This window comes from Hemiscyllium ocellatum, chromosome 22 (assembly GCF_020745735.1).
Source record: "Hemiscyllium ocellatum isolate sHemOce1 chromosome 22, sHemOce1.pat.X.cur, whole genome shotgun sequence".
Lineage (NCBI taxonomy): Eukaryota > Metazoa > Chordata > Chondrichthyes > Orectolobiformes > Hemiscylliidae > Hemiscyllium > Hemiscyllium ocellatum.
The window spans coordinates 59,104,115-59,129,583 of record NC_083422.1 but is presented as its reverse complement, the minus strand read 5'-3'; the positions used below and the strand labels follow the sequence as shown (position 1 = coordinate 59,129,583).

The following is a 25,469-nucleotide window of genomic DNA, read 5'->3' as shown; positions in this document are numbered from 1 at the left end:
TTAACTGAAAGTCATTTGCTATGAACTGTGCTATCACTTTTGAATTATTCATTTGTTCTTTTAAGAATCATATAGTCATACAGTACAGAAAAGGCCCTTCGGCCCATCATGCCTGCACCAATAGGAAACTATTTAAGTCTACACTCGTCCCACTTTCCAGCACTTGGCCCATAACCTTGAATGTTATGACATTTCAAGCGCTCATGCAAATACTTTCTGAACATTGTGAGGTTTCCCACCTCAATCTCCCTCCCAGGCAGTGCATTCCAGACACCCACCACGTTTGACCCTTTCTAAAGTTCCTGCCTTTCACCTTAAAATAATGCCCCCTCATTATTGACCCCTCAATATAGGGGAAGAGCTGCTTCTGTTTCACACTGTCCAAGTCCCTCATGATCTTCTACATCTCAGTCAGGATTCCCAAACCATCCAACTTTCTCTGCTCAAAAGGATGCTATGGAGTTATCCAACTGTCTCTAAGGTTAGACTGCTCCATCCCAGGCAACATCCTGGTGAATCTCATCTGCACCCCTTCCAGTAAAATCACACGCCAGCTCAGCGTGAGACAGGTAGAGGAGGGTTGCTGTTTTGCAACAAGCTTTTGCTGTTTGGAATGGGGCAATAGGTGACAGTGTGGTTTATACAACACAACCATGGACAACAGGGCTAATGAAACACTCAGGGTCTGAGCTGAAGGCTGAACAGAACTCAAAGAATCATTTCAAACTTGTCATGCTAACTCTGCTTCTGTCTTCACAGAGGCTTCCAGTGACTTCCTCCAGCATTTTCTGTGTTTCATCGCCACATCCTGATGTCAGGCCCCCGATCAGGCACAGCACTGCGCCTCTTTGAATAAGGGACCCATCTATCTTGGAGAAGACATGCACACCAACCTGGCATCAGGTCAGCCTGCAGCTGGGTTAATCTCAGTCATGGAGGGATCAGGCATTTCAATGCCCATTACTTGGCTGCCTAAAGTTCCCAGCTAGCATTAGGGTGTGACTGGAAGAGTGAGCCTTCGTCTTGGAATTTAACTCCAACACAGGACAAGGTGATGGCGTCTGCCAATATCTTATCCCAGTGAAATGCCCTCTCTACATCTGATCACCCCTCAGGAGAATCTACCCGAGATGCCTGTGGTGGGGAAAGTGATAGGTCAGACTGGAGGTGGAGCGGATAGGTGGGAAGGAAGATGGACAGATCAAGAGAGTGGTGCCAATTTGGAAAGTTGGATCTGGGTTAAGGAGGAGGGAGGGAAATGAGCAAACTGGTGGAATCCATATTGATCCATATTGAGAGTCCCAAGGTGGAAGATGAGGCGTTCTTCCTCCCGGCGTCGAATGGTTAGGGTTTGGCGATGGAGGTGGCCCAGGACTTGCATGTCCTTGGTGGAGTGGGAGGGGGTGTTAAAATGTTCAGCCACAGGATAGTGGGTTTGGTTGGTGTGGGTATTTCCAGAATGTTCTCTGAAACAATCCGCAAGTTGACGCTCTGTCTCCCCTTAATTCACTCGATGCCCGGAGGAAGAATATCTCATCTTCCACCTTGGGACCCTGCAACCACAAGGGATGAATGTGGATTTCACCAGTTTCCTCATTTCCCCTCCCCCCCATATCCCAGTCCCAAGCCTGTCCATCTTTCTTCCCACCTAACTGCTCCATCCTCCTCTCTGACATATTATCATTATCCTCATCTTCATCTACCTATTACATTCCCACCCCTCTCCCATTTATCTCTCCACCCCCTCAGCTCACAGCCTCATTCCTGATGAAGGCCTTTTGCTTGAAATGCCGACTCTCCTGCTCCTTGGATGCTGCCTGACCTGCTGTGCTTTTCCAGCACCACACTCTCGATTCTGGTCTCCAGCATCTGCAGTCCTCACTTTCTCCTACCCTAGATGTCTGCATTAAAAACTGCCAAGTTGTGGTGGAGGTGCCTCTACTCTGCCCATTGAGTAGACTTTACCTCATGATCTTAACTTATTTTATATTCATTCACAGGATGTGGGAACATGGGGCCAGGCCAGCAGTTATTGTCCATCCCTAATTACCAGAGGGCAGTTAAGAGTTAACCTTGCTGTGGGTCTGGAGTCACACATAGGCCAGACCTGGTAAGGATGGCAGTTTTCTTCCCTGAAGGACATTTATGAACCAGATGGAGTTTTCAGACAACTGGCAAATAGATTCATGGTCATCAGTAGAGTCTTAATTCCAGACTTTTTTTTTAATTCAAATTTCACCATCTGCCCTGGCAAGATTTGTACCCAGGTCTCTGAATTAATAGACCAGCAATAATATCACGAGGCAATTGCCTGTCCTAAAAACAGGACAGCCTGCCTCCTTTAATTACATAACCAATCTCCACATGGAGAATTAATTGCTTTTATTGAGAGACTTCAGCTTGAGGGCTGGTAACTTGAAACAGTGAGCTGTGTTTGTTGCATTTTTGTCAAGGTACTGGTTAAATCATTCTGTTTGCTAATTGCTGAGTCCATTTGGTTCCCTGAAACATGGACTCAGTGACTTCATGCCCTACAGCCTCCAATCCAATGGTTGGTGCAGTGTGACCAGGTGGCCAAGATAGTGCAGTCAATTGGTTGGCAATAAACAGAGCAAGGGAAACAGTCCGAGCCCCTGGCAGAGCAAACACTGCGTTGGAAACCAAGCAACCTGCCAGTTAGTGGAGTTTTTATTCATTTGCAACAGCTTCCTGCATTTCCTCTCCAGTTAGAGTGAGCAGGCTGTGGGCTATTTCAGCGCTTGAACCCCCTGAAGCACATTCCCACTTCCTCATCTGACCAACACTCTCCCTGATCTTATTGCAATGTCACACCCAGTCCCTCACAGCAGCAGGACACAGGCGGTCACACTGTGGGCCAAAATACAAGTCAGCCACAATCGTGCCACCATTTATGAATGTCCTCAGCTGATTCCTAGAAGGAGCTGGAGGTGATTAAAAGGTACGCTGTGCTGATCTTGACTATGTCTCTGATGGGAGTGGTCTTTAGATGGGGAAAGGGAGTGTAAACCCAAGGCCAGGGGTGGCGGGGAGGTTAGATGGGGATTGTGCCCTGATGAACAGCAGAGTGGTCAATCTGTCAGGGGTTATTTTATCAGTGATGGTGGGTCTATGTCACATGGAGAGGTTACAAGGTGTACCCTGCCTGCTCTTTGGTTCTGTCACATGTCGATAGCACAGCCTGACCTCAATATCCTGTTCAGGGTATCACCTCCCACAAACAGACAGCCCTGAGGGTGGGGAGAGAGGGGGGAACAGGCAGTCCCGAGGGTGGGGAGAGAGAGGAAACAGGCAGTGATGAGGGTGGGGAGAGAGGGGGAACAGGTAGCCCCGAGGGTGGGGAGAGAGAGGGAACAGGCAGCCCCGAGGGTGGGGAGAGAGGGGTAACAGGCAAAGCCGAGGGTGAGGAGAGAGAGGGAACAGGCAGCGCCGAGGGTGGGGTAAGAGGGGGAACAGGCAGCGCCGAGGGTGGGAAGAGTGGGGAACAGGCAGCCCCGAGGGTGGGGAGAGAGGGGAAACAGGCAGCCCCCAGGGTGGGAAGAGAGGGGGAACAGGCAACACCAAGTGTGAGGAGAGCGGGGAATAGGCAGCCCCGAAGGTGAGGAGAGAGGGGGAACAGGCAACACCGAGGGTGAGGAGAGAGTGGAAACAGGCAACACCAAGCGTGGGGAACGAGGGGGAATAGGCAACACCGAGGGTGAGGAGAGAGTGGAAACAGGCGACACCAAGCGTGGGGAAAGAGGGGGAATAGGCAACACCGAGGGTGAGGAGAGAGGGACAACAGGCTGTGCTGATGGCAGGTGGTAAGGGTGAGGTCAAACCCATGTTGAGAGCGTGAGCCCGGCACGGTGCTTACAGACTGTGATGTCGACCTGTTAACTGTGTTTTCTTTGTTTTCCTGTGTTTTAGTCAGAAGGCTTGGAGTATTTCACTTCTGAGCTTGTTGTCTTTGTTTTTCTGCTTTTTCCCAGGATTCTGAGCCTGGGTACAATTGTACCGAAGGTGATTTCCTCAGTGGCAGCTTGAAAACTGTTCACTAGAGAAAAAGAGTGGAGCTGAGAAAAGTATGGCAGGTTAGTCTGACGAAGGTTTCCCTCCTGAAACATCAACTCCCCTTCTCCTCTGATGCTGCCTGACCTGCTATACCTTTTCCAGCTCCACTCTTGATCCACTCTGACTCTCCAGCATCTGTAGTCCTCAATATCTCCAACCTGTCACTGCACTCATGTGAGTGAGGACATGTGACGATAAAAGCTAATTCCAATTCAAACCACCTCCAAAACAGAAAAAGCACATTCCTGGTACCAAGTCCTGTCAGCAAAAACTATTTACTTCAGCAAGGAAGTCGTTGGCAGAATTTCAAGTTTTGTCTCTGCAAACCAATTCCATGCCCAGTGAAGTTGGTTATAATCTCCCCTGACCCTGCTCGGCCTGAATCAAGCACACAATGTCTTCTGCCTGAGTTGTATGATCAACCATGTTCATATTGAATGGCAGAGCAGGTTCGAAGGGCTGAATGGTCTACTTCTGCTCCTATCTTCTTTGTTTCTATGTCTATGTTTTAGAATTAAGAACTGAGTTAATTCTGCATTAGAGTCATAGAGTCGTAGAGCATGGAAATAGGCCCCTTCAGTCCAACCCGTCCATGCTGACCAGATATCCCAAACCAATCTAGTCCCTGTCAGCACTTGGCCCATATCCCTTTAAACCCTTCAGATTCATGTCCCCATCCAGATGCCTTTTAAGTGTTGTCATTGTACTAGCCTCCACTACTTCCTCAGGCAGCTCATTCCATACATGTACCGCCCTCTCATCCTAAACCTATGCCCTCTAGTTCTGGACTCCCCCACCCCAGGGAAAAGGCCTTGTCTTTTTACGCTATACATGCCTCTCATGATTTTATAAATCTCTATAAGGTCATCCCTCAACCTCTGACATTCCAGGGAAAACAGCCCCAGCCTGTTCAGCCTTTCCCCATAGCTCAAATCCTCCAACCCTGCAACATTGTTGTAAATCTTTTCTGAACCCTTTAAACATCCTTCCGAGAGGAGGGAGACCAGGATTGAATGCAATATTCCAGTTAGATCGGTAGTTAGTGTGAATTTAGTGTGTAAATTAGATTAGATTACTTACAGTGTGGAAACAGGCCCTTCGGCCCAACAATTCCACACCATTGGTGAGCTGCCAAAGCGTATATCACCCAGACCCATACTCCTACATTTACCCCTTCACCTAACACTAAAGTGCCAAATCACCTGACCTGCACATCTTTGGATTGTGGGAGGAAACCGGAGCACCCGGAGGAAACCCACAAAGGCACGGGAGAATGTGCAAACTCCACACAGAGAGTCGCCTGAGGCGGGAATTGAACCCGGGTCTCTGGCACTGTGAGGCAGCAGTGCTAACCACTGTGCCACCGTGCCACCCTTATGTTAGAGCCAGCTGTCCTAAGCTAACCAGATTGACAGGTTTCTGTCAGTTCTTGACTCAGAGCAGATTCTGATATTTTATCTGCCCACCCGTGGAGACATTTAAGTGACTCTTGGATAGGCACATGGAAGATAGTACAATGAAGGTTATGTAGGTTAGTTTGATCTTAAAGTAGGATAAAAGGTGAACACAACATCGAGGGCTGAAGGGCCTGTACTGTGTTGTACTGTCCTATGTTTTAAAACCACACACAGACAGGTTAAAAACTCAGCCGAGTGAATCCTCATTAAAGGCAAGGCAATTGCAAATGTGCTGCATTAAACCTGCTATCACTGCTGCCACTTAGACAGTGAACTGACAGGGGTGGGGAAGTCCCTGGTGACCCTGCAATGGTCTGATTTATGGACTTAAAGACTCCATCCGCAGTTCAATTTACAAGTTTTGAAGAAAAACTGTAGGAAATTACTTTGCCTACCAGCTGGGAGATTTATCGTGATTTCATTACTTTGGTAAATTAGTCAGCAGTTTATTATTGCGGTCAGATTTAATGAATCCATTTAAAATGTAGCTTGTTGTGATAACCTTTCAAACCAAGTGCAAAAACATATTTGCCAGGTCTGTTTAGTGGAGTTTAAGGAACCATCAGTTGACAGAAACAATGATGTTGCTTTTTGAGTGTTGAGGCTTGATCAAAATAAAGGTCTTTTAAATAAATAGAAGCAAAATGCTGCAGATGCTAGAAATTTGAAATAATGACAGAAAATGATGAGAAAACTCAGCAAGCCTGGGACCTTCTGTAGAGAGCGATTGAGAGAGGATATTTCGAGTCGAATATGACGTATATATCATGGCACCGTGGCTCATTGGTTACCTTTGCTGCCTCAGCGATGGAGAGTGACAATTCCCAGTCTGGTGCTGAGGCCTCTCACAATGGTCTCCCAACGTGGAGTGTCACGGGCACAGTCTGGAGTCAGGGCCTTTGTTTTGGTTCAGTTTTGTGATATGTGGGTGTTGTTGGTTGGTCCCAGCATTTATTACCCGTCCCTAGTTACCCTGAAGGCGTTGGTGAGCTGCCTTCTTGATCCGCTGCAGTCCATGTGCTATGGGTTTAACCACAATGCCCTTAGGGAGGGAATTCCAGGACTGTGACCCAGTGACAGTGAGGGAAAGGCGATATTTTTTCAGTTCAGGATGGTGAGAGGCTTGGAGGGGACCTTGCAGGGGGTGATGTTCCCAATTATCTGCTGCCCCTTGTCCTCTGCTTGGTGTGGACTGGAAGCGAGGTACCAGTGTGGTCTTTTGTATCGAGTTTTTATTTCTGTAATGCTGGACATTTTATTTCTTTATTGTCTAAGATCTTGTAACTAAAGAACCTGTGTCTAGGTACTTTTGTATCCAAGTCAGCGCTATAATTGGTGATGTATAAACTTTTCACTGTACTCATTGAGTGCATGTGAAAATAAAGGCGGTGCTATTCTAATCTATTCTATGGTATTCATTGTGCCAGAGACCTGTGTTTGATTCATCTCACATGTCTGTCTGTGAACAGTTAGCACCTTCTCCACGTGTCTGTGTGGGTTCCTCTCACAGTCCAAAGATGAGCAGGTTAGGTGGATTGGCCATGCTAAGTTCTCCATAGAGTCCAGAGATGTGCAGGATGTGGATTAGCCATGGGAAATACAGGGTCACAGGGATAGAGGGGAGATGTGGGTTTGGGTCGAAAGCACTTTAGAGGGTCAGTTCAGACTCAATGGGCCAAATGGCCTCTTGCCGCACTGTAGCGATTTTATGATTGCTCTGTAGGAGTAATATTCTACTCAAAATGTTAACTCTGTTTTTCTCTCTCCGCAGATGCTGTCTGACCTGCTGAGTTTCTTCAACAACTTCTGTGTTTTTTATTTAAGATCCTTTCGGTTCAGTTTAAATCCTGCCTCAAGACGTTCTCTATTGCCTGTCCAGGAACCAGGAGGACCAGCTTGTTCTTGGGGTTTAGGCAAGAGTTCTCAGAAATGGAAATGTGTCCCTAACATGCATATGAAGAGCCCACCTTCTCAACCTCACTCCTCTCCAGCGGCAGAGTGATGCTCAGTTTAAAGTCACCATCAGTCTCTCTCTCTCTATGAAAAGAGTCGCCCTATGTTCCTGGTTCCTGTGGGACCACAACAAACCATCTTCCATTGAATAGCCATTGTATAAAGATGAACTGCAGAGATGATCAGGACATCTTATTGGACAGTGACCAAACAGAAACTGCAGCTCTACATGGAAGTATAATGAAAAAGCAAATTTACAGCAGCCCGTAAACATTGATAACTACCCCTCTGTGCTATAAAAGCGCTAACTGTATTTTTGTCTAGCTTTAGTCTGAATAGCTCGTATTGCGCAGTTGATTAAAAGCAATGCATAGGTAATGATTCCCTTGCATTTTCAGCCACATGACACAGCAAATAAATAAACTGATGCATATAGACATTGCAGGCCAGTAAAGCCACGTCAGCTGTTCAAAAAAAAAGGAGATACTGTGCGGATAAACACTGGTTAATTTACATCAAGAAATCCAAAGTGCCTGTGATGGCTCTATGAGATATACAAGGAGGCTGTGGTCAGATCGTATTTGGTATACTGTGAGCAGTTTTGGGCCTCATATTTAACGGGAGACATGCTGGTGTTGCAGGGAGGCCAGAGGAAGTTTACAAGAATGATTCTGAGTATGAAGGGCTTGTCACTTACGGAGCAGTTGAGGACTTTGGATCTGTACTTGATGGATTTTGGAAGGATGGGGGGATCTGATTGAAACTTATGGAATACTGAGATGCCTGGGTAGGGTGGACATGGAGATGATATTTCCAAAAGTAGGAGAAACTAGGACCTGAGGTCAGAGCCTCAAAGTGAAGGGATGACCCTTTAGAATTGAGATGAGGAGGAATTTCTTCAGTCAGAAGGTGGTGAATCCGTGGAATACATTGCCGGATAAAGCTGTGGACATTAGTCATTGAGTCGTACAGTCATAGAGTCATAGAGTAATGCAGCATGGAAACAGACTCTTTGGCCCAACCTGGTCCATGCTGACCATGGTGCCCACGCCGGCCACGGTGCCCACACTGACCACAGTGCCCACACTGACCACGGTGCCCACAGTGCCCACTCAGCTAGTTCCAATTACCCACATTTGGACCATATCCCTCTAAATCCTTCCCATCCATGTACCTATCCAAATGTTTTTAAATGTTGCTATTGTACCTGTATTAACCACTTTCTCTGGCAGCCCATTCCATACACACACCACCCTCTGTGTGAAGAGTTTGTCCCTCAGGTGATTTTAAGACAGATCTAGATACATTCTTGATTAGTAAGGGGATCGATGGTTATGGGGAGAAGGCAGGAGAATGGGGTTGAGAAACATATCAACCATGATCGATGGTGGAGCAGACCTGATGTGCTGAATGACCAGTTATGTCCCTGTATCTAATGTACATTGGTGTAAGAGATCCCCAGGAGGGTCTTTGGTTGTCCCATCATTGAAATTAGCAGATGAAGTACTCATTAACAGAGGTGACAGATGCTCCGCTGTGAACAATGCTGTGAACTATAATCATGTGAGATGGACACTGGGGATAACACTCTCTCACACAGCTTCCCCTGACTGACGAGGTAGATAAAGAACCCTTATCATTTCAGCTCAAAGCCACCATCAGCTGTTCGGCCAACAGTAAGGCATGTGGTAAAGGTGGAATCCCTGTGGACCTGCTCAAACATGGAATGTCCTGTCCTATTGGCACATATTTATAACAATCTGATGGTGAAAAGCAGGAGATATGGAGGAATTGGTGGAAATTTTTTTTTCATCCAGAGAATGGTGAGAATCTGGAATGCATGGTCTGGGAGGGTAGTTGTGGAGAGAAACCTATAAACCTTTAAAAAGTACTTGGGTGAGCACTCAAATTGTGATAGTATTCAAGGCTAAGGTCCATGTGCTGGAGAATGGGATTAATGTCAATCGGTTGGTGCAGAGTCGATGGGCTGAAGGATCTCTCCTGTGCTGTCAGAGTCTCTGGCCTTTTGCTTCACTGCACAAACCTAGGTTCCATTCCACATGAGATGTATAATGTAATTATCAAGGGTAAAACAATGACTGCAGACGCTGGAAACCAGAGTCTAGGTTAGAGTGGTGCTGGAAAAGCACAGTAGTTCAGGCTGTATTCCTGATAAGGGCTTTTGCCCGAAACATCGATTTTCCTGCTCCTTGGATGCTGCCTGAACTGCTGCACTTTTCCAGCAACTCATTTTCAGCTCTAATCTCCAGCATCTGCAGTCCTCACTTTCTCCTCCTACATGTCCAGTAGTCTCAACGGTGAAGAATGGACTGTGCCAGTACCCACTGTGTTTGGAATCTTCCTCTACTGCCCTTTTCCTTCCTTACAGATTTTGGAGGTGTCAGCTTGCACACTGGGTCAGACGGCAAACTGTACAATCAATCAAGATGGAAAATGAAGCTGAGAACAGAGTGTGTCATGATCAGAAACCTTCTCCGATGTTGATGATGCTGTGCTACCCACCCACAGAGAAAGCTAACTGCAATAATTCATGCATTGCCTCTTTCATGCATATAACATTTGCTCTGGAGCATAAGCATTACATAATGTTGTCATAGGACAGGCACTATCTTCACTCCAATCACACTCCGTGCCAATCCACTGGATGGGATAAGTAAAGCCGACTGCCTCAGGTTCACAGTGACAGATGACCTGCAGACTTGAAGCTGAAACACCAGTGCTCAAGCAAATAGAAAATACAGCGGACGTTAGAAATCCAAAACCAACATAGAGAGTGTTGGAGAAACTCAGGAGATCTGGCAGCATCTGTGGAGAGAGAAATATATTTAACGTTTCATGTCTGGTATAACTTGATAGAGCCTCAGAAGAAGTCATATCAGGCTCAAAACATCATATCTGTTTCTCAAAACTTAGAATCCTTACAGTGTGGAAGCAGGCCATTCAGCCCATCGAGCCTATATAGAATCTCTGAAGAGCACCCCACCCAGATCTGCCCATAATCCCATCAGCACCATAGCCAACCTATACTTCCCTGGACACTGGGCAATGTAGCCTGACAAATTCACCTAAGCTGCATGTCCTTGAACTGTGGGAGGAAACCCATGCAGACATGAGGGGAATGTGCAAACTCTACACAGACTGCCACCTGATGGTGGAATCGAAGTCAAGTCCCTGGCGCTGTGAGGCGGCAGTGCTAATCATTTAGCCACCATGGCACCCCAAATCCACAGATACATTCTGAAATAATCATATGACTATAACTCACAGCACTGTTCACAGCCCAGCAAAACTTTGTCCCTTCTGTCTCTCTCCACAGATTATGCCAGACTTACTGAGTTTCTCCAGCATTCTCGATATCCAGCTCAAAATACACTGGTGGGGGTGGGAGCGGGGTTTAAATGCCAACTCTGTCCCCACAGAAATCCTGAATATTGCCCACAAAGAATTGTTCACCAATGGTAGGAATGTTTGTCCATTCCACCAGCTACAAGCTGAAGGGAAGGACACACGCTGAAGAGCTGAACCAACGCAGGAGAGAACACAGCTGGGGAATACAGCAGGAGTGAGCAACTAGCTCAACACATTCAGACAATGAGAGAATCTCTGAGCTCAGAGCTTGCTATCTCAGCCTCTCCAATCACAGATTCTCTCTCTGCCGCTGTCACTGCTCCGAAAGGTAGAGAATCTTGGATTGGAGGAGTAGCAGGTACAATGGGAGAGAGCAACCTGTGATTGGATGGAACCCTCTGCCTCTCTCATACTCCTTGTTCCTCCAATCACAAATCTGTTGTCAATTCCCACTCTCAGCAACAGTCAGCTTAACTGAATATTAATGCATTTTTGTCAAAATAAGAGATCCTGAAAGTCACTGAGAGTAGAAAATACCTACGGACTGTCTTCATAATTAGTTGGCAGTGTTTTTTAAAAATATGCCTTTTTCATTGTCTTTCCAAATGTTGTCACTTTACAGATAATTGCTTACTTTAGATAGTGATTGCACCAGCCCACCCTATTCCCAAACTAACCAGGACTGACTGGATGACAAACTGCTATCTCGAGGTGTGTGAGTAATTGTGATAAAGCTCACTGCCCATCCAATGGATGGTGCACGTAGTAATGGGATTCTCAAGGTGACGGGGCTACTGCTCTTGGGAGATTTGAAAGTAATCCCAAAATATTGGACTTAATTCATCTGACCACAGGAAGTCATTGAAGTACAGCGAGGCAAGTATGAGACTTAACATGAGTTGCTGCATTTTGGTTGTGTTGAAGCTTGTGGGAGTTTGAGACCAGGAGGACCTTTGAGATGATGAAGGAATGAAGAAGGCTTTCCACGTTGCCTGGGTGGGACTGACTCTAAACCACAAGATGGCACGAGTAAGTACAGATTATTTGATGCACCAGCTAACCTTTACTAATGAGGCCTTGTTAAGACCATAAATACAGATGCAGAATTAGGCCATTCAGCCCATTGAGTCATCTCCATCATTCGATAATGGCTGATATGTTTCTCAACCCCATTCTTCCACAAGTCTTGATCCCCTTACCAATCAAGAACCTATCTATCGCTGTCTCAAATACATCTAATGACATGGCCTCCACAGCAATGATTTCCGCAGATTCATCACTGTCTGGCTGAAGAAATTCCTCCTCATCTCAGTTCTAAAGGGCCATCACTTCACTCTGAGGCTGTGCCTTCATGTCCTAGTTTCTTCTACTTGTGGAAATCTCTGCTGCACAACCACTCTATCCTGGCCTCTGAGTATTCAGTCAGATTCCCCTCGTCCTTCTAAACTCCAGCGAGGACAGGCCTGGAGTCCTCAACTACTCCTCACATGACAAGCCTTTCATCTCTAGGATCATTCCTGTAAACCTCCTCTGGACCCCTCCAAGAGCAGCCTAAAACTGTTCACAATATTCCAAATGTTTAGCTTTCTTCACAACTAAGATCTAGCTATAGTTTTTTAGTGTCCAATTCCTGTTTGGATGAGCTAAATTAATCTGCACACTGTGTCTGTTGGACTCTGAGAGGAATGATTCCTAATTGTGAAGAGATTGCTCTTGAATTGCAACTGTGGTCTTTTCAGTTAAACATGTTCCTTTTTCATCATGTCCAGGTTCAACATTAAGTTCATCCATCTTATCGATTTCTTCCATTATGTTAACAAGTTAGGTCATGTTTCCTGCTTAATCTTATTGCCGAATGAGGACACATTTATCTTGACACAACGTCCCAAAGATTTGAAAGACAACACCAATCCTATCGTCTTGCTCTGAGTTGGTTCAGCTGCCTTTATACCTTTTGGTACATGCAATGAGTGCAAGTAGTCAATTTACTTGAGATTTTAGAGTCATAGAGCCATAGAGATATACAGCACGGAAACAGACCCTTTGGTCCAACCCGTCCAAGCCAACCAGAAATCTCAACCCAATCTAGTTCCACCTGCCAGCACCCGGCCCATATTCCTCCAAACCCTTCCTGTTCATATACCCATCCAAATGCCTCTCAAATGCCTCCACCACTTCCTCTGGCAGTTCATTGCATATATGTACCACTTATATTGTAATGGATGAGAAAGCTCAGTAAACACCTGAAGATTTGTTAATATTCATCATGGGGCCATGGGCATCATTGGCAGTGTCAGACTTTATTGTCCATTCCTAGTTGCCCCTTGAGAAGGTCAGGGTGAGCTGTCTTCTTGAATCGCTGCAGTCCATGTGCTATTAGATAGGTCCATCCACAATGACGGTCAGGAGGGATTTCCAGGATTTTGAGCCAGCGACAGTGAAGGAACGGTGGCATATTTCCAAGTCAGGATGGTGAGCAGCTTGGAGGGGAACTTGCAGGAGGCAATGTTCCCATGTATCTGCTACCCTTGTGCTTCTAGATGGAAGTTGTTGGTGGGTTTGGCAGTTTCCGTCTGAGTATCTTTGGTGAATTTTGGTGCATCTGGTAAATAGTACACATTGCTGCTACTAAGCATCAGGGATTCTTAATCCCACTGACACCAAATACATGAAACAAACTAACCTTCAGAGCACCAATAGTTGAGACACAGCATCTCCCATTCCCACTGTGCCTTTAAAACTGCACCTCCACCATTTCACCCATCATAGGCCTGAGAGAACTGCTCAAAATTCCCAAGGACACCCTGCATACAGAAAATCCACCAACTCCTTGCCTTCCTTCATCACCAACTGACAGGGTTGTACCGGACTTCATCATGCCTTCACTGTTGTTAGGTCAATGTCCTGCAACCCTGCAATCAGCACGGCTTTGTGAGGGGCAGGTCATGCCTCACCAATCATATTGAGTTCTTTGAGGATGTTACTAGACAAGTTGATCATGGTCGAGCGGTGGATGTGGTGTATATGGACTTCAGCAAGGCATTTGATAAGGTTCCCCATGGTAGGCTCGTTCAGAAGTTCAGGAGGAATGGGATACAGGGAAATTTAGCTGTCTGGGTACAGAATTGGCTGGTCGACTGAAGACAGCGAGTGGTAGTGGAAGGAAAGTATTCTGCCTGGAAGTCAGTGGTGAGTGGTGTTCCACAGGGCTCTGTTCTTGGGCCTCTACTCTTTGTAATTTTTAATAATGACTTGGATGAGGAGATTAAAGGATGGGTTAGCAAGTTTGCAGACAACACAAAGGTTGGAGGTGTCGTTGACAGTATAGAGGACTGTTGTAGGCTGCAGCGTGACAGGATGCAGAGATGGGCTGAGAAGTGGCAGATAGAGTTCAACCTGGATAAATGCAAAGTAATGCATTTTGGAAGGTCAAACTTGAAAGTTGGGTACAGGATTAAAGACAGGATTATTGGCAGTGTGGAGGAACAGTGGGATTTTGGTGTGCAGGTACATAGATCCCTTAAAATTGCCACCCAAGTGGACAGGGTTGTTAAAAAAGCATATGGTATTTTGGCTTTCATTAATAGGGGGACTGAGTTTAAGAGTTGTGAGATCTTCTTGCAGCTGTATAAAACTTTGGTTAGACCGTACTTGGAATACCGTGTCCAGTTCTGGTTGCCCAATTATAGGAAAAATGTGAATGCTTCGGAGAGGGTTCAGAGGAGGTTTACCAGGATGCTGCCTGGAATGTAGGGCTTATCTTATGAAGAGAGATTGACTGAGCTCAGACTTTTTTCATTGGAAAAAAGGAAGAGAGGGGACCTAATTGAGGTGTACAAGATAATGAGAGGCATAGATAGAGTTGATAGCCAGAGACATTTTCCCCAGGGCAGAAATTGTTAACACAAGGGGTCATAGTTTTAAGCTGTTTGGCAGAAAGTATAGAGGGGATGTCAGACATGGGTTCTTTACGCAGAGAGTTGAGAGAGCACGGATTGAGTTGCCAGCAGCAGTTGTGGAAGCGAGATCATTGGGGATATGCATATGGTCACAGAAATTTGAGAGGTCGTACATTAGGTTTACCTTATATGAGGATCAATGGTCGGCACAACATCGTGGGCTGAAGGGCCTGTTCTGTGCTGTACTGTTCTATGTTCTAACTCCATTGTCAGTTTCAAAACACATTTCACTTCTTGCCCTGAGGCCAACTTGCTGGTCATGAAAATTCATTTATCAGTCAGACAGTTTTTTTTGGAAACAAATGAACTTTTATTAATACATTCTCAAATAAAGTCACATTAACCACCACAATGTAGTTAAAAATGTGATTAATTAGAAGTCAAATTATCATAAATCATAACTTATATACAGAAGATTAGTTGTTGAGGAACAAAGGTTAATTGTGATAAGTTAATTGAAAATCCATTAGTTTAGAACTAATTATCCACATAAGGATACTTATGAATGACTGTTTTATTGCACCCTATATATTTTGGACAACTTTCGCACTCCATCCACAAACTAATCATCTCTCACCTAATATCAAGTTGCAGAAGTAGGCCATTTTTTTTAGATTAGATTACCTACAGTGTGGAAACAGGCCCTTCGGTCCAACAAGTCCACACCGACCCGCCGAAGAGAAACCCATCCCCCTATATTTACCCCTGACTAATCCACCTAACACTACGGGCAATTTAGCATGGCCAATTCACCTAACCTGCACATCTTTGGACTGTGGGAGGAAACCGGAGCACCCAGAGGAAACCCATGCAGACACGGGGAGAATGTGCAAACTCCACACAGACTGTTGTCCGAAGCGGGAATTGAACCTGTGAGGCAGCAGTGCTAACCACTGAGCCACCGTGCTGCTCTATCCATTGAACTGCTTTGCCATTTAATGGGATACGGGCTGATCTGATAATCTTTAACTCCACTTTCCTGCCTTTTCCTCACACTCTTTGATTCCATTACTGATTAAAAATCTATATCAGTCTTGAATGTACTTAATGACCCAGCCCCAGCAGCCATCTGTGGTAAATAATTCCTCAGATTCTCTATTCTCTGAGAGAAGAAATTCCTCCTTGTCTTTGTCTTAAATTTGTGACCTTTTATCTGAGATGATTCCCTCTGGATTCTCCTGCAAGGGAAAACAACCTTTTTGCATCTACCTTGTCAAGTCCCGAAGAACCTTATATGTTTTAGTATGGTTATCCATCATTGTTCTAAATTCCAATGAGTACAGGCCCAACCTATTCAACATCTCCTCGTATGCCAGTCCCTCCATGTTTGGTGCACCTTGCCTGGATTCCAATGCCAGTATACTTATTTCTGAAAACAGGAAAAGAAAAAATAATGGGGAGCAATAGAAGGGAAACAAATTAGTGGAGAGCAATTTATTGGATCTAACATGAGTTTTAAGGAGAGTTTTAACAGAGGGGAAGGGGTTAGGGAATTTCAGAATCTGTAGGCCGAGGCACCGTCACTACTTATTGGATGAAAGATAAAGTATACAGGTAAGGTTTCTACTCGATGGTTTTTCCTCAAAGAAAGACATTGTCCTGGGGCAGTTGAGACTTGTAAGGTTTGTGAAGTGCCATATTTCCAAGACAGGGAAAAAATTATTTGCAAAGTAAAATAAAACGGAATATTAAAAGTGTAAGGAGCAGGGAGAGGGCCGGTCTCATGTGAAGAGTAGTACCAGCATAGCTAGACAGACAGAATGGTCTGCTCCTGCTCTATAATACTCCATCACTCAAGCTGTACATTTTCCCACTGTGCTTATCTCCAGCTTGCTAAATGGGCTGCAGTTCTTAGCTTCGTGTTTATTGGCTACATTTCAAATGTGCACTGACAGTTATAGCTGTGCATCCTTTAATTTGATTACTAAAATTTGGTTAATTTTTTTGTTATATTAAAAATTTGACACAGCTTACATCAACCTTAATGAATTAACATCCACAACATTGATATTGGCCAAGCAGCAGTTTCATCGCTGATATGTTAATAACATTGTTCCATTTACATATAATTCAAATGAGACATTGGAAATTTACAACAAAAGCACTATCAGACTGCCCTGAATAATGCTACATCTACTTAAGAAATCCCCTCTGTCTATATCAATCTCTGAGGCCTCAAAAACTATGGGGAAGAAAAGGGCTATTTCCCAACTTAGAAGTTCATTCACCTCAGTGCAATGCAGCAAAATGTCATCTCGACCTGTCCTTGAAAGTAGTGATGGGACTAAATCTGAAAGCTCAATGTTAGTCCAAAATTGCACCTCAGACCTTGAAAGACCTGCCCATTCCACAAAAGATATTTTGGACGTCAATCATCAGGTAAGACCTTGAATACGGTACTCTGGAGAAGCATGGTTTAGTGATTAGGATGTTGGGAGAAGGGAATTTCGAGCATTAGGAATGCCACGGAGGAGCCATAATTGTGTGCATCTTGGCTCCACATGAATGTGAAGGGAAATCTAGGCCTACCCTGAGATGGAAAAGTTCCTGACAGTAATCTTGTGTCAGTCCAGCCAACTTTCTCGGAGGTCTTGGAAAATAGGATTTAGCTCCTCACTACGCAAGGGATTAATGCAGATTTTGGGTAGTCATGAGACCCCTCAAAATCATCCTCGGAAGGAAAAGAGGCATGCAGGACATTCTGTTATAACAATCGTTTCGTCAATGCGAATTCACTGTAACGTGATTGACAAACCGGGGACACTGTTTCTACAGCACAAACATTTACATCATCAACACTTTAAGCGCTGTTTCTAAATTGCGATTTTTCAATAATGCAGGGTTGCACAAGAATGCTGTCATCATGTTAGAGAAGGACTGATTTTTGCTGTTTTGGAAATTTGTCACCTTTAACCCTTCCTTGCCTCTGGGAAATTGATGCCACAATGACCACTTTGTCTTAATTTTGCTATTGCTAACATTGACTTCATTGAACAGATTGCTTTGAAATCTGAGAATAGCGATGCCTCCTAATTACTGTCTTAAATGGGTGACCCCCTTACTCTGAGGTTATACCCTCTGATCCTCTGAACCTCTGAACTTCCGTTCTGAGGAAAGATCAGTGGACCCAAAATGTTAACTCTGATTTCTCTCCACAGATGCTGCCTGGCCTGCTGCAATCTTCCTGCAGTTTCTGTTTCTGTTTCAGATTTCCAACAACTGCAGTTCATTCAGTTTCTCCTCGGAACCATGTTTCAGTCAGGATCATCCGGTTTGCCTTTAAGCTCTCCCTAAAACCATATATTAGATCGGTCACCACTGCTAATTTCTCCTTCTCCTTGCTCCCCATTTTCTTTTGTTTTGTCCATAATTCTCTTTGTGGAGTTTCCCCTCTATTAAAGGTGTTATATAAATGCAGACTTTTGTTCTTGAACTGGTAAAACTGAGGGAAAAAGAGTCAACCAGAAAGACCTAAAGAATCTTCCACCATGAATGGAAAGTTTTGCTGCATCTTCTGCAAACTCGACAGCTCTGCTCAACTAAACATTACGCATTCATATCGAACGAGGCAATTTAAAGGATTGTGAAACCAGCAGTTTACAAGTGCATCATAATTGACCAATTTGCCGTTGCTTCTGACATTCAAGTTGAGCTTTGCAAATTTAACAACAAGAAAATGACAACCAGTTTCCATTTTAATTTTAGGATACTTAAATCTGGAACAACGAATGAGAAAGATCATCAAATACCGAAAAGCAAAACATATTCTTCTTGTTAATCTCAATTTCTCCTGAACTGCAAGATAGGAATCTGCTGAGTTACTGCGATTCCCCTTCCTTTCCCAGCTCTGTGTTCCTGCCTGATTTGTCTTACTTCTGTCAAATAGCTTTAACTTCCAAGTGAGAACCGTGTCTGCCATGCAGATTCAATGAGTCAGCAATAGCCTGGCTGATGGGGATACTGTAATCTTTTGATTAAAATGCAATCATGTCCAAATTTATCTCCTCACTTGCCAGAGCCATCATAGAACCTCTATAGTGTGGAAACAGGCCCTTCAGCCCAACAAGTCCACACTGACCCCCCAATGAATATCCCAAACCCATTCCTTTACATCTACCCTTGACTAACGCACCTAGCCTCCACATCCCTGAACACTACGGGCAATTTAGCTTGGTCAATTCACCTGACCTGTATATATTTGGATTGTGGGGGAAACCGGAGCACCCGGAGGAAACCCATGCAGACACGGGGAGAACGTGCAAATTCTGCACAGTCATCTGAGGCTGGAATTGAACCCAGGTCCTTGGCGCTGTGAGGCAGCAGTGCTCACCACTGAGTCATCTTGCCACCCTATCTGAGCTCCACCATCAGGCAAACACACCCTGCAGGCACACATCTCAACCTTCACTTCAAAAAGGGTCTCATGTTGAACACACTGCTGTGCTGTATGCTCACAACATGGTGTCCCGAAATGGTAAGCCTCCAGAAGTGGACGATAAAGCACATCTCCAGAACTGTGTACAGCCACTGAAGAAGACAAAATGAAGATGAGAATTAAAACACTGACGAGAAAAAAGAAGTGATTGCAGCTTTTCTGCTACCAGCTCTGGTTCAAATCACGACTGACAAAATTAATGAAAAGTTTTAGCTTGTTGAACAAACCAGAACAAGGCTAAGTTGCTAAACTCCGATCACTGCTGGGAAGAGACGGTTTCAAATTATATTCCACTCTAAATCTCCCTGAAGAGCAGAAAAAAAACACACAGCAGAAATTTTAAAAGATTTTAACGTGCATTTTGAACATTAAGTGAATGTTTTGCATGAATGGTATTTGTTCGATACTAGGGAACATCGTCAAAAAGACTCTCTTGGTAGGTTTTTTTTAGATTAGATTAGATTACTTACAGTGTGAAAACAGGCCCTTCGGCCCAACAAGTCCACACCAACCCGCTGAAGCGCAACCCACCCATACCCCTACATTTACCCCTTACCTAACACTACGGGCAATTTAGCATGGCCAATTCACCTGACCCGCACATCTTTGGACTGTGGGAGGAAACCGGAGCACCCGGAGGAAATCCACGCAGACACAGGGAGAATGTGCAAACTCCACACAGACAGTCGCCTAAGGCGGGATATGAACCCGGGTCTCTGGCACTGTGAGGCATCCTCTCACAAGGATGCCTTCCTTGAAGAAGCTCTCTTCCTCCCTCTACAAGGATTTCAGTGAGTCCCTCTCTCACTGCACCCCCCAGGTCATCTCCTCTGCACAGAAGCTCACCTTGACCTCCTTCCACCTATCCCACCTCCATCGCCCCTCCCCCTAGTCCCTCCTCCCTACCTTTTATCTCAGCCTGCTTGGCTCTCTCTCTCTTATTCCTGATGAAGGGCTTATGCTCGAAACGTCGAATTCTCTATTCCTGAGATGCTGCCTGGCCTGCTGTGCTTTAACCAGCAACACATTTGCATCTGCAGACCTCATTTTTTACTCGAAGATTTTAACCTACTGCGAATCCTCTCACAAGGATGCCTTCCTTGAAGAAGCTCTCTTCCTCCCTCTACAAGGATTTCAGTGAGTCCCTCTCTCACTGCACCCCCCAGGTCATCTCCTCTGCACAGAAGCTCACCTTGACCTCCTTCCACCTATCCCACCTCCATCGCCCCTCCCCCTAGTCCCTCCTCCCTACCTTTTATCTCAGCCTGCTTGGCTCTCTCTCTCTTATTCCTGATGAAGGGCTTATGCTCGAAACGTCGAATTCTCTATTCCTGAGATGCTGCCTAACCTGCTGTGCTTTAACCAGCAACACATTTGCGGCACTGTGAGGCAGCAGTGCTAACCACTGTGCCACCGTGCTGCCCATGATTGTATGTAATACAATTAACCTGATTGTAATGGGGTCAGCAGGTGGACCACAAAGAATTGGAGTTCCCTGATCGGGGCTGTTATTCTGGCCAATCAAGGAGCCCTGGCTGACAGACATACACAGGAGTGTCAGAGGTTGAGAGCTGGCTCTGAGATAGCTAGATCACTGTCAAGGACTCTCCGTGTGTCAATAAAAGATGACTTGGTGACAGGATACTGGCCTTTGTGCAGTTATTTCATTATGCAGCTTACAGAAAGCTGTGAATTTGTGCAAATCAAGGATGAGCTCATTAAGCACAGGATTGTGCCAGGAATAAAGAATCCAGATATGAAAGCACTTGAATAAAAACAAAATAACGCAGAATTGGAAATCTGAAAGAAACACAGACATAGGGCAAAGGTGCTTAGAGCAAAAGGCCCTCGAAAAGGTGAAAGCAAGAGCAGTGATGCAACCATGAACTGGTGGAAAAGCTGTGCAACAATTTGTTGGATTCATCAAATATTTCGTGAAATTCTCACCCAATTTGTTGTTAGCATCTGAAGCTTAACCCAATTATATTAAAGCACAGAATAACAAGCAGTATTTACTAAAATCCAACAACTAATTGTTGGTGATACCCACGCTGAAATACTGCAGCGTAAGTGATTAAGATACACTGCAGTTTAATGCCTGCACAATAAGACCAGAGGCAGCATCAATGCAGCAAGGACAATAATTGCATCCAGAGAAATAACACAAACAGTGAGATGTTGTGCCCAGATTGAGAAATGGTGCTCAGTCATTGCCTTTGCATCATCAATGTCTATTTGGAAGAGATAAAGTGATAATCCACTTGATCACAAGCTACCTCAAAGCATTTTCCTCAAACTGGTACTATCTGCTCAAAGTATCTACAGAGAATGTTAGTCCATTTACAAGGACATCATCTCAATGTGACACACAAGCAAGGGAAGCTCTTTGTATATTGTGGATATGCTGTCAAACGCAGCACTTCTGACAAAGGAAGTGGAAGATTTGAAGGTGGAGTGTGGAATCTTCCAGATACAATGTGAAGCATCAACTCGTCATGCTCTGGAAGGTATCAATCCAGCAGAGATAGTAAAAATAATAGGCAAGCACCTTGATCAAAATCAAGTGGTTACAAGATGCAAATTTCCAACAAGAAGTCATGATAAAAGGATGCTCAGAGAGTAAAGGACAACCCTGTTGCTAGAAGAGCATATTCGGCATGTAGTGATGAACTAACAGCCCAAGTTGGAGTTTGTACAAAATAAATTGAGTAATTATCCTGAAGGAACTGATTCGCTTGTCACAATAGTCTACTATTCTTCATAGAATCCCTACAGTGTGGAAACAGGCCATTGGCCCAACAAGTCCACAGTGACTCTCTGAACAGTAACTGACCCAGACCCATTCCCCTCCCCTATTGCTCTACGTTTACCTCTGACTTATTCACCTAACCTATACATCCCAGAACACAATGGGTAATTTAGCATGACCAGGTCACTTAACCTGCACATCTTTGGAAAATCTTTGGGAAACACAGGGAGAACATGCAAACTCCACACAGACAGTCACCTGAGGCTGGAATCGAACCCAGGTTCCTAGCACTCTGAGGCAGCAGTACAAACCACTGAGCCACATGCCACCTGAATTCCAGCTGACTTGAATGACTGCTGATGTGATGGTAGAATGCTTCAAATACATTCCAGCTGTTATGACTTTCCTAACAGTTCATGAGTGACAATGGCTCTCAAAGATAATCCGTCACTTCAGAAGCTGTCTCCTCTCAGCCCAGCTCTGCAGCTTATCTATGTCCCTCTGTAACCTGCAATATCCTTCAGCACTATCCATAACTCCACTGACCACAGTGGGTTAGTAAATTTGCGGATGACACTAAGGTCGGTAGAGTTGTGGACAGTTCCGAATAATATTGCAGGTTACAGAGGGACATAGATAAGCTGCAGAGCTGGGCTGAGAAGTGGCAAAAGGAGTTTAATGTGGAAAAATGTGAGGTGATTAACTTTGGAAGGAGCAACAGGAATAAAGAGAACTGGACTAATGGTAAGATTCTTGGCAGTGGAATTGAGCAGAGAGATCTTGGTGTTCATGTACACAGATTGAAAGTCGCCACCCAGGTTATTGGGTTATTAAGAAGGCATACGGTGTGTTAGCTTTTATTGGTAGAGGGATTGAGTTTCGGAACTACAAAGTCATGTTGCAGCTGTACAAAACCCTGGTGCTGCTGCACTTGGAGTATTGTGTACAGTTCTGGTCACCGCATTATAGGAAGGATGTGGAGGCTTAGGAAAGGATACAGAGGCAATTTACTAGGATGTTGTCTGGTCTGGAGGGAAGGTCTCATGAGAAAAGGCTGAGGGACTTGAGGTTGTTTTCATTAGACAGAAGAAGGTTGAGAGGTGACTGAATTTTGACTTAAAAGATAATCAGAGGGTTAGATAGGGTGGACAGTGAGAGCGTTTTCCCTAGGATGGTAGTGGCTAGCACAAGAGAATGTAGCTTTAAATTGAGGGGTGATAGATGTAGGACAGATGCCAAAGGTAGTTTCTTTACTCAGAGAGTAGCTAGGGCGTGGAACGCACTGCCTGCAACAGTAGTAGACTCGCCAACTTTAATGACATTTAAATGGTCATTGGATAGGCATATGGATGATAACGGAATAGTGTAGGGCAGATAGGCTTCAGATTGGTTCCACAGGTCAACGCAACATCGAGGGCCGAAGGGCCTGTACTGCACTGTAATGTTCTGTGTTCATGGAGGATCAGGAAATTGAACACTGCAAATCCTTTCCACAGTCTCCTCAGCAAATGGCAAGGCTAAGGTGGCACTGAAAATTGCCAAAGGAATTTAGAGGGAATTGAGTAAATTTTGCAGAGATGACTTAAAGCAGTCCTTGAGTGAAGAAACATAACATTGAATGAATGGAAAGTAGTCCAGAACACAGAGTAATGTCTTGCTGCACACAAACTGCTCTTCCACTGGCAAAAGCTACAGAAGCCAAAGCCAATGACAGCTGTGAGCTAAAAGAAAATGAAACAAGGTGAAAAGCTAGAAGGCCAAATATCATTTTGACAAGGTTGCAAAATTATTGCTCAAGCTGACTATTGGTAAGTCAGTCAGGGTACATGCATTCAATGTAGCACCTTGATCACATGTGATGGAAGTGAACCATTGTGACCACAGGCTCATATACCCTACTACAGGAGTTCATCCTCAAGTGTAGGTGGCTGATCAGGAAGAGGTGAACACATCACCTCCTCAGGGCACACATCAACCATCAGACCCAGCAACCTGGCAACTAAAATGGAACAAAAATGGTTACCACAGCAACAACAAATGATACAGCAACAACACTGATGACAGTATCAGCTACTACATCTCTCCTGTCATGGACATTGAGACAATCACCAAAAAAATTATGCAATCCAACTGCCTTTTGTGTTCTCCTCTGGGCAAGATCCTAATTCAAGTTTAATTTGGAACTCTTGATCCATCTCCAAAAGAAATGCATTTGAAATTATTCCCTCTTTGGGGTTTGCCTCATGCTTGTAACCTACAAACTGTCTTCTCCAAAATTAGAGAGCTGTACCTCACTTTACAAGGGTGAGAGGTCACTTACACTTGTTGGAGGCAAGGAACCCTCACTGAAAATTGATGTCGCATTCAGAACGTCAAATATCTTCTCAGCAGAGTTAGCTGAAGGAGAGTCTGAATCCAAACAAGATAATACATGGCTTGGAAAGGGTGGACGCTAGGAAATTGTTTCCATTAGGGGAGGAGACTAGGACCCGTGGACACAGCCTTAGAATTAGAGGGGGTCAATTCAGAACAGAAATGCGGAGATATTTCTTCAGCCAGAGGGTGGTGGGCCTGTGGAATTCATTGCCACGGAGTGCAGTGGAGGCCGGGACGCTAAATGTCTTCAAGGTAGAGATTGATAGATTCTTGTTGTCTCGAGGAATTAAGGGCTACTGGGAGAACGCTGGTAAGTGGAGTTGAAATGCCCATCAGCCATGATTGAATGGCGGAGTGGACTCGATGGGCCGAATGGCCTTACTTCCACTCCTATGTCTTTTGGTCTTATGGTCTTATGGTCAAACTTCAAACCACATAATGGATTTATTGGTGCTGCCACAACAGAGTCAAACCATTCAGAACCAGTAGAAAGAATTCAGACAGAGGTCGGTATTGCATAATCCATCTATTCTTTCATTGTTAACCTTCCTGTCTGAACTCTGTTCTTTGTGGGCCATAGATGACATATAAACAAGTTATCCTATTATGTTCCAAGCCATCTGTACATCAATTCTGTTGCCTCTTCAAATTTCAAGTAAGATTTTTTTTTATATGTAAGAGTTGGAAATTTTAAGTCAGGTACATAACAAGTATGGCAGCACACAAAGTAGTAACACACTCAAAATATGGATGCGTTTCCTCTCTTTTCAGTTTGACCTGAACTCAAAGCTTTTCCAACATTTTGTGATGTATCTTTTAAATTCTAATGAAGGTTGCTAGAATTTGCAGTCTTTCATTTTCACTTGAATTGTTGTCTTTATGCTCATTAAGTGTGTGTTTGAATTACGTTATAATGGATTCAATCTTTCTTCACATTGTAATTGGGTCAGGACTTATATCCCAGACAAAGTAACAGAGCTCAGTTCACATGTCTACCATTACGGTTATAGTCATTGATGATTGGAAATTATGCAATGATTCAGAAAGTTGTAAATGTGAAATGCACCCAGATTCTGTAGGCCCTATTGAGAAAACTGGAC

The 25,469-nt window shown here is 44.6% G+C and overlaps 1 protein-coding gene across 1 annotated transcript in view; it reads right to left on the bottom strand.

Moving 5' to 3' along the window:
* LOC132826396 (VPS10 domain-containing receptor SorCS1-like) overlaps positions 1 to 25,469 on the bottom strand; it is an 815,604-nt gene that overhangs the window by 554,342 nt on the left and 235,793 nt on the right. The gene's annotated exons all lie outside the window — the stretch shown is intronic.